This window comes from Pteropus vampyrus, unplaced genomic scaffold (genome assembly GCF_000151845.1).
Source record: "Pteropus vampyrus isolate Shadow unplaced genomic scaffold, Pvam_2.0 Scaffold7, whole genome shotgun sequence".
In the NCBI taxonomy this organism is placed as follows: Eukaryota; Metazoa; Chordata; class Mammalia; order Chiroptera; family Pteropodidae; genus Pteropus; species Pteropus vampyrus.
The window spans coordinates 13,553,176-13,561,599 of NW_011888788.1; positions in this window are offsets into that span (position 1 = coordinate 13,553,176).

Sequence of the window (8,424 nt, forward strand, 5' to 3'; positions counted from 1 at the left end):
TCCCAGAGCCCAGGAGGCCTCTAGGGGAATCGTTAGGTTGCACACGCACGTGTGTGTGTGTGCATGCACGCACACGTGCGCAAAGCAGGCCCTGGGAGTCGTGAGTAGCTGGGTCAGTACGCTCCATGCATATCCCCACTGATACCTGGTGCTTTTCAGCCCTTCCTCCAGCTGGCTTTGCATCAATGCTGCTTCTTGCCCCCTTTGGAAACACAAGGGATTCCCAAAACATAAAAATGGATTTGTTTAAGGTTGCTATTTATTTTTAAATGTTTATCTGTTAGTTTTCCAATCAGTCTTCCATGTAGCAGGAGTTCAATAAAAACGTATAGATTTTCATGTCTAAGGTCAGTTGCAGGATGTTCCTCACAGAACACTATGTGCCCTTATAAGCTGGGGATTAGATGTTCTTTTCTCAGAGGAAAGAATTCTAAAACCCAGGTTATTTTGATCTTAGAAGCACGGATACTTACATATTCATTCACTGGACAACTACTTATTGAATGTCTATTAAGACATAGGCAACTGTCCTAGGTCCTGTGCGCAGAGCAAACAAAATTCCTCATCTCATGGAGATTATAGTCCAGTGGGAGAGACGAACAGTGAACACTTTCATGTCAAATATCAGGAAAGCTTAAATGCTGTGAAGAAAAACAAAGCAGAAGAAAGGAAATAGAGACAGAGGCTGCAATTTGAGTTGGGATGGTCAAGGAAAGTGTTCCAATTAACTATGGCTGCATGACAAAGTGCCTCAAAACTAGGTGACTAAAACAATTGTTTTATTATCTCCCAATTCTGGACTCAGCTAGGTGGTTCTCCTGCTCCCCACAGATTTTCGCTGGGGCTTCAGGCATCTGCAGGTTGGCTGAGCAGTAACATCCGAGATGACTCATTCGCATGTCTTGTGTCTTGGCAGAGATGGGAAGAAGGCTGGGCTCCTCTGGGATGTCAGGACAGCTGGGCTTCTCTCTCCATGTAGTCTCAGGGCCTTTCCTTCTCCTGATAACCTGTCCATGTGGCCTCTCACATGGCCTTTCCAGCAGGGTAGACGGACTTCTTACGTGGCAGCTTAGGGCTCTCCATATTCAAAAGCAGAAGCTGCCAGGCCATTTTAGGGCTTAGGCCTAGAGTTGGCCCAGCATCACTTCTGACACATTCTGTTAATTAAAGTGAGTCACAGGGCCAACACAGATTCAGTGTGGGAGGGGACTGCAAAGGAGGTGAGCACTGGGAAGCAGGGTTTGCTGGGGGCTAGCTACCCACAAGGCCTCATCGATTATGTGACATGTAAGCAGAGACCAGAAGAAAGTGAAAAAGTGAGACATGCCACAATAAGAGGGGATGCAAAAGCCCTGAGACCAGAATGTGCTTGGGGTGTGTGAGGAAAGCTGGAGCTAAGCAGTGAGTGATGAGGTCAAGAGGCAGCCAAGGATCAGACTCTCTCAGTGCTGCAGGCTGCGGAAAGGGATTTGGGAGTTATTCTTAATGTGAGGGGGAGCCCTGGACGTGCCATGATCCACAACAGCCACCTGATCTCGACGCTGCTGGATCTCAAGCATGCAGGTTGAGACTCCCCCTCAGGCCTCCTAGAGTCTCCCTATTTAAACTGCAACCTCTTTGCCCTTGTACTCTCCATGTACCTTCTCTGCTTGATTTTCCCACAGCTCTTAGCATCACCTAATTTATCTTATGTATTGTCCACCTTCTTCCTCTAGAATGGAAACTCAAAACAGGCAGGGATTTTTGTCTGTAGGCCAACGACTAAAATGTTTTATGAATGAACTAATCAGTTACTCTCTGTAGCCCCCACTGGGTCTAACACAATGTTTGGGATACATGAGGGAAGATGTGCCTGGTAAATATTGAATGACTGATTAATCTGGCAACAACATAACTTTTATAGTGCCTCTTGTCTTATTATCCAAAAGTTTCCATTTACTAAGCAATTATCCAGGGAAAAGGCAGAGGAAATGAAACGAGCCTTCAAAGCAGCCTAAATAGTGACTAAAGGTCACAGGACAGCCCCTCACTTCACCCACAATTCTAGTGTGCTCAATACCCTGGTTATCAAACAATTGTAGCCTGGAAAGTCCTGGATTAAAGGAGGAGGGGCTGTGATAAGATAAGAAGGAAAGTGACAGCTGCCAGCAAGTGGAGGACAGAAAACTCGAAATGTAAACAGGAGGTGCAGCACAGTCGGGGGGCGGGGGGGGGGGCGGGCAGGGCACAGGGATGAGCAGACCTGTGGGCCTCAGAGGCTTCGAGAAGCCATGCCTACACATGGTAAGACCACAGGCTATATTTATAATGATGAGTAAGTCACTTCTAACAGCAGATTATGTTCATTGTTCTCTGTTTAAGATGAGGAAATACACATATCTTAGATTCTTATTCAAAGCAAAGAGTAGGCACCCAGCTGGTGACAGAAAACACCTCTCCAAGGATGCTAGCCCCCACAGCCTCCCACTCCATCCTCTCCTTTCCTATGGCAGCTCTTTCCTGTTCTTCGTGTTGGTTCTTCTTCCCTCCCCAGCGGCTGCACCGGTGTGTTCAGGCCTCTTCTCATTGCTGCAGTATGATCGCTTCCAGCCTACAGCTTCATGCTTTCTCTGGCCCAGCAACACTCAACTCCCTATCTCCACCTCAGACCCTGTCCTGGAACTCCCTCCTCCTACTCAACTTGTCCTTGTGTTTACCAGACACGGGGATATCTCATAAGCAACTGTAAAAGATCCAAATTAGACTCCTGATTCGCCCCCACCTCGACTCCGCTCCTCAGGTATCACAATTCTTCCAGTTGCTCAGGCAAAAGCTTTGGAGCCATTCTTGATTCTTCTCTTTTTCTCATCACCAGGGTGACCATATCATTCATTATATAAACTGGAACTATCTCAGACAAATAAGGACGTATGGTCTGTCCATTAACCCACATACAATTCATCGACAAACCCAGTTAGCTCTATTTTTAAAAACATATCCAGCATCTGGCCGTTCTCACAGTCTCTTGCACCATCACCCCAGCGTAAACATTCATTGTGTCCTGCCTTTATTTTTGCAACGGCCTCCTAGCTGGTCTCTTCACTTCCACCTGTGCCTCTCATCTCCAAATCTGTTCTCATAGCAGCCACAGCAAGCTCATTAAAACATAGCGAGATCATGTTACTCCTCTGCTCAAAACTCACAGTCTTTTCCTAATTCATTCAGAAGAAAAGTCTTTACAATAGCCTGCTCCCCCTGACCTTTGACCTCATCTATACCCTCTCCATCTCTTCTCACGCCACTGGTCCTCCTGCTCCTCAGGCAAGTCAAGTACATCCCTGCTCCCTGGCCTTTGCTTTTGCTGTTCCCTTTGCCTGGGACACTCCCGCAGATACCTGCAGGGCTTATTGCCTCACTTCTTTCAGACCGCACGTCCCTGTCCCCCTATATAAATGTCAACAGTCTCCACTGACATCACCTACCCATCCTCATCCCAGATGTCCTTGCCTTATGTGGCATAGCAATATGCATGGTCCCACAAGCTCTTCTAGAAGCACTCTTCCCATCAAAAGGGAGTCTTACTCCCCTCCCCTTCAATGTGGACTAGCCTTAGGAACTCACTTCCAACACATAGACTGTGGCAGAAGTGACACTGCAGGACTCCTGAGGCAGGCTCTTCGCAGGTGATACAGCCTCTGCCTGACTCCCCTAGGACATTCTCCCTTAGAACCCACCATAAAAGAGGAAGCCTAAACTAGCTTTCACAGAGAGACTATAAGGGAGCCCATGTGGAGGCCCCAGCCAACAGCCAGCTGTAATCACCAGACGCATGAGCGAACAAGCTTTCAGGCGGTTTGCAGTCCCCAGCTTCAGGCCCTCTCTGAGGCTCCCGACATCATGGAGCAGAGTAAAGCCATCCCCTGTGCCTCTGTGCTGACCCCTTTCTAAACTCCTGACCCACAAAACCACTGAGTTTGGACAATTTGTTCACAGCCATAGTAACTGGAACACCAATGTGATTTTTCTCCATAGTAGCTACCATAGTATATGTTTACTTGCTTATTTCTTGTCTGTCTCTCCCATGAGAATGGGAGCCTCTGGAGGGCAAGGACTTGTGTCTACTTTTACCTAACCTCGGTATCTAGAAAAGTACCTGGCACATTGTGGGCACTTGGTAATTATTCATTGAACAAATGAATCCTTGCTAATTAAAGAAAACTGCTCCTTACTATAATTTGTAATACCTTCTGCTGAGGCACATGACCTTTTCCTGAAGAAAGCGTTCTCTGGTGTGTTTTGGACAAGCTCCCTGTTAAAAAATAATCTCTTGTCAGCCATCTGGAAAATGATAAAGTTGGATCCATACCTCCCACTACACACTGGGAAATAGTCCAAATGGATCAAGATTTATACATGATAAAATGAAACCATTAAGGTCCTAGAAAAAAGGCATGACAGAATTCTGACATAACGTTGGAGTGCAAGGCCTTTCTAGCTGTGACTCAATCTCCAGAAACCTTAAAAGAAAAAGATGGATCAATTCAAACTTCATAAAAATCACAAAACTTCTGCTTGGCCAAGGAAAACCAGCATTAGCAAAATTGAAAGATAAATGACAATCTGAGAGGAAAACCAGTAACTTCCATTACAAAGAGCTAAACTTCCTGATACACTTAAACAAACAAACAAACAAACAAACAAACAAACAAACAAACACACTCCTAGAAGTTGGGCAGAAAAAGAAGGCCAACAACCCAGTAGACACGTAGGCATTCGGGAAGTTCAGTTCACAGAAGAGGGATCTACAAATGGCCTTTGATTATATGAGAAGACGTGCAACCTCTTTCACACATAATAAGAGAAATGTAAAAAATAAAAGTACTCTGAGAAACAATTTCTCCCCTATCAGACTGGCCAAAATCCCAAACTATGGCAGTACAATGCCGGCAAGATGGTGAGGCGAGGGGACTCTCACATGCTGCCGCTGGGACTGCAAAGTGGTACATCTCTGTGCCGGGCTGTTGGGCCAAACCAATCAACGTTATGGTGGGCATGTCCTTAGCCCTCACAATTGCATTTCTGGGAATTTATCCCACAGATGTTTGCACATATGTGAAATGACATATGATAGAGTTACCTACTGTAGCATCCTTTACAGTAGCAACACATTTGAAACAACATAAATGTCTATCAGAAGACGAATAATCTAAATTATGGTACATCCATACAACACAATCCTAGATAGCTGTAAAGAAAAACGAGAACACTTTTTTTGTACTATTATAGAAAGAACTACAAGATGTATTATTAAAAGAAAAAATGCAAGTCTCCAAACAGTATGCATAATGCTATTTGCTGATTGAAATAAAACAGTGGTGAACAGGAATATATATATTCGTATTTGCTTATATATGAATAAAGAAACTCAAGAAAGTTCACCAAGAAGCTAAGAGTGGTTAACCATGACGAAGAGGAGAGGCGTGGCAGATGAGGAACATATTTGAAGGGAAGACTTTTCTCTGTATACGTTTTAATATTTTCTTTTTCCCCCAAACACCACATAATTTGCAACAAATTATTTACTCCTTTAGCTTCAAAAGAAGTCCTCCATGAAAATGTAAATATTCTATGGAGAAGTAGCCAGAGCCTATGGACCTCAATCTTTTTCATCCCTAAAATCTATTTCTGTGATTTCTCGCCCTTGCCTTGGAAACCTCCAAGTGAACCAATCCCCAGCTGCTTAGACTGTTCACTGCCAAACAGCTTGGCGGTCATGCCTTTCCCCTTCGCCATCCCAAGGGTACCCACAGAGAATGACCAGCCCGTGGCCTCAAGGCAGGACAGTGTCTATGCGGCCATTCATATTCCAGTGCTCTCCCTAGATCTGGCTGAGGCTAGATTCCAGTTGAAACTACATCTTCCTCTATTGTACCTTGATCCCCTTACCTCCTTACTGATTTCTTCTTAAAGCCTCCCCCAATGAATTACTTACCCCAGAATCTCTGTCTCAGCTCTGCTTCTAGGAACCCAATCTAAGACATCAACTAAATAAACCACATTGATTGATAACAGATGTCTCTCTCTAAAATGAACCACCAGTAAGCAGGCACTTCTGACAAGCATGAACACCAGTTTCCACACCGTACTGACCTAACACCAGCCAAAAGCAAAGATACTGCTGAGTGGACTTTGTACAGGTTAATAAATCATTTCTAATGAGGGATATAAAATGTTGACAATAACTCATTCATATACATCCCCACCACCTAAGTTTCCAGGGCTGCCAACCTGAGAACCAGTACTCTAAGTCATGACCCTGTATGCTCTAGGTGGATTTCCTGACAACTGAATGAGAGTAGGACAAGCAAACAGGTTGGGAGGAAGAGGGGGTTAAAATTAGGACGTCGTTGGTTTGGCCTGCTGTGGCAGAGACTGCGAGTTGTCCACCATAATCCATTCCCTCATTCTGGCATACAAGAGCATTGTGGCAAAATCCTTGCCCTGGAAAATGAGTGTAAGGGCCACGTACCACGCCCAAGCCAGCAGCTTCAGAATGAGCGTGACCTTTCCACACTTGTACCAGACCCGGTGCTACTCTACCCAGGTTTCCTCAGCACTCAGCTCTGTGTGCTGAAGACGGCTTATGGCCAACCCGTCATTCTGCCTGAGGGCTTTTCCTGGCACAGAGAGCATGCTTGGCCAGTGCACAGAGAAAGCTGGAAGGGCTCCAAAATGAATGTCCCCAATGCTAGCACCTCAGCTAAATCCCCAAGGATGAGAGGTAGTGAATGAATGGTTTCCTATGCCCCTCAAGTGGGGAAACTCTGAAGCACATCTGAACTGTCTCCTGGAGATCCCTGTGGGGATTAAGCTCCAGTTGTCCACGGTAGTAACTTCCTTGATTATAATCCCTTTCTTGCCTGTCTTCCCTTTCCTGTCACACTTCCCCATTCCCCGACAGATGTTTTCTTGGATCACCCACAGAAGCAGCTGACTTGAACTTGAACCTTGGCCTCAGAATCAACTTCTAGAGGAACTTAAACCAAGGCAACTCTCCTATCAGCTGAAACCCACAGAGCCCCAGCTTCAACCATGCCCATGTTGACAATGTCCCAGAGCATGGCAGAGCAACAAAAGAAAGAAGCCACAGCATTTGCTGGGAATCTTTGTTCAGGAGCTGCACCATGTCTTAGCTAGTAGACCTGCACAATATCCATTTCCTGCCTGGTCAGAGTACTCTGCTTTTCTGCTGGAGACCACTTTCCCACCACTCCCAGGCCAGAGGTATAACTGATCTTGTCTCTCCACCCCTGCTTCAGAGGTAGGCAGAATCACAGGACTCAGGCCTGGGCCAAGAGAGCCTTGTGTCCCAGAGCACAGTGAATGGATGAGGGGCGGGCCTGAGAGCCAACTTGGGCCAACCAAGACAAAAAGCACCAATCCGAGATCTTTGGCTAAAAGACAAACCCTCCTTCTACAGGGCTGCTGCATGGTGGGATAGAAGTCCAAGGGCGGGTGGTCATCCAGTTTCCACTTTGTCCTGCCACCTGGGAGAGAAAGGTGAGGGATAATGACATGATTTAAACACCTATATCCGGCCACCCCTGAAATGGGAACAACCCTAGACTTATTAGCTTTCCCTTTTCTATTAAAGTCATTTTAAATTGAGTTTCCGTCACCTGCAACCAAGAGCTCTGTTTAATAAAAACCTGACCCTAAAGAGAATGTCACATCAGCTAGTTTACAATTCCCTGGACAAAACAGGCCATAAGCCAGCCGACCCAGCCATAGCCATCTAGATATTCCTTTATAGGAATGTTCATTTTTATTGTCTAAATGACCCAGATAACTGAAGAAAGAAAATCAGCCGCCTTCAAGCCTCTCTCTTCTCTGTATCAAGAGACACGATGCGAGGTCAGCAATTTGCCTGCTGGAGCCAGGGTTGAGCCCTTAGCCCTGGCTCTGCCCCGGGAGGCTGTACTCTATACCACTGTGCTGCCGTGGGTCTCAAGTGCAACCCCTGCCACTGCTGATGCTCAAATGTGGCCATTTAGGCCATGTGGCACCGCAGCTTTAGCCCAAGCACCCAGAGCTTCAGATGAGTCCGAGCAGGACCCACATCGGCCCTTTGGGCTGGCCCCATGGCACTGAGCCTTGCCATTCAGAGAAGCCAGAGGGGTGAGGATCCCTTAAAGCCTGCCCTAGTCTCAGGTTTGTCTCTTGTGTAGGGCCAAGTCAAACCTGAGGCCTTTTCTTTCCTTTTTGAAGGGAGAGTAAGGAGAGAAGAAAAAGAGGTTTTGAGCGGATTTAGGATTCCTGGTCTCTTTGGTCTCCAGCTGCTGGCCTCTGCTGTCATGTCATCTGCTCAGGGCCACAGGGAGCTGACCGCACCCCCCCCACCCCCGCCCGCCACAGAAGTGCTCCAAGGACGTGTGCAGCACCCCA